This window comes from Hylobates moloch, unplaced genomic scaffold, assembly GCF_009828535.3.
Source record: "Hylobates moloch isolate HMO894 unplaced genomic scaffold, HMol_V3 SCAFFOLD_20, whole genome shotgun sequence".
In the NCBI taxonomy this organism is placed as follows: Eukaryota; Metazoa; Chordata; class Mammalia; order Primates; family Hylobatidae; genus Hylobates; species Hylobates moloch.
Genome location: NW_026652295.1, coordinates 18,883,423 through 18,885,258, shown reverse-complemented (window position 1 = coordinate 18,885,258; position 1,836 = coordinate 18,883,423). Strand labels below are relative to the sequence as shown.

Sequence of the window (1,836 nt, the reverse complement as noted above, 5' to 3'; positions counted from 1 at the left end):
CTTCCCCTTCAGTGCCTCAGAAGTTTCCTGTGAATTCTTTGTTGAATTCTGGTGTTCTTTACTAGATATTCTATTTGAGGTACAATTGTCTATTCATAATTTTGGTTCTTCTTTCTAGAAAGGGTGGATGTCTGACGTCTCTATTAGCCATCTTGAATTAGAATCTAAGTCCCCATCTTCAATTTCATTTTACTGTACCACCTCTGTATCTATATATATATACATATATATTATATATATATTTATGTATTTATTTACCTCTGAACTTTTTATTGGCCCCCTGGTCCCCAAAGGGTACTCTGCTTCTGCTGGCTTAATGTCTCAAAACTTTGGTGTCGTTGGTCTCAGACACCACTTTGCCATCCACTATCTGGCTGGTGGTGGTCTTTTGGATGGTTTGCATGGGGTTGCTGCTGTCCTGGGTATCACCAAGATTGAAGTCCTTGCCATCTTCCAGCAGGAGGCAGTAGGTGGCGATCTCAGCCTCCAGCTTGCTCTTGATGTTCAGCAGGGCTTTGTACTTCTGGGCTTGGCGAGCTGTCCCTCTGCCCGGGTCTGTCAGCTCTGATTCCAGGTGCAGCAGGATCCCGTTGAGCTGCTCCATCTGCAGGGCATAGCAGGCCTCCACCTCTCTCAGGCTGTTCTCCAAGCTGGCCTTCTGATTTCTCATCAAGTCCAGGTCAGTCTCCAAGGACTGGACTGTACGTCTCAGCTCCATAAGCGGCATCTCAGCAGCTCTAACCTCGGCGGACTTCATGGTGACCACTGTGGTGCTCTCCTCAATCTGCTGAGACCAGTACTTGTCCAGCTCTTCTCGGTTCTTCCGAGCCAGCTCGTCATATCGGGTCAAGATGTCTGCTATGATCTTGGCGAGATCCTGAGATTTGGGGACATCTACCTCCATGGTCAACCCAGAGCTGGCAATCTGGGCTTGTAGGTGTTTTACTTCCTCTCCGTGGTTCTTCTTCATGAAGAACACCTCCTCCTTGAGAGCCTCGATCTCTGTTTCCAGCTGCAGCCATTGATGACGCTGGTGTCATCAGTGACCTTGTGGAGCCCATGGATGTCGCTCTCCACAGACTGGCGCATGGCCAGCTCTGTCTCATACTTGACTCTAAAGTCATCAGCAGCAACACGGGCATTGTCGATCTGCAGAACAACGCGGACATTTTCCACAGTATTTGCGAAGATCTGAGCCCTCAGGTCCTCAATGGTCTTGAAGTAATGGCTCCAGTCTGTGAACTGGGGTACCTTCTTCTCCAAGTGCTCCCGGATTTTACTTTCAAGCTTCCAGTTCTAGGTCTCCAGACTCCTCACTCTGTCCAAATAGGAGGTCAGGCGGTCGTTCAGGCTTTGCATGGTCTCCTTCTTGTTCTGGATGCCTCTTATTCCTGCCAGACCCCTGGCCATCCCCGCACCAGGCCCCCGGACCTTATGCCATCCCGGAGGCTGGTGGAGCGGGACACGGACGTCCGGGAACCAGAGCCCCCGGCACCTGCATAGATGCTGGCTGCGCTGCTAATCGGTGGAGCCTGTAGCTGGGCCAAGGGACCAGTAGTTGGTGGGGAAGGTGGAGCGAGTGGTGAAGCTCATGCAATCCGGGGTTGGGGGAGGGGTGGGTAGAGAGTGAGAGGACAGGACTCAGGCTTTGCCGACGACCGAGTGTGTATATTTATTTATGTATGTTATGTATATCCATTCATCTATCTAATTTGTAGTTATCTATTGACTTTATCCATGTAATATAAGCAACAATTTATGAAACTAAACTATAAATACAGTAGGACAATAAAGATAAACATTAAAAAGAAAAAAATAGATATATCAAAGATCATT

At 48.6% G+C, this 1,836-nt stretch overlaps 1 pseudogene; it reads right to left on the bottom strand.

The window, feature by feature from the left end:
* Positions 1-313: 313 nt before the first annotated feature.
* LOC116460022 (keratin, type I cytoskeletal 18-like) lies at positions 314-1,593 on the bottom strand (annotated as a pseudogene).
* Between the last annotated feature and the right edge of the window lie 243 nt (positions 1,594-1,836).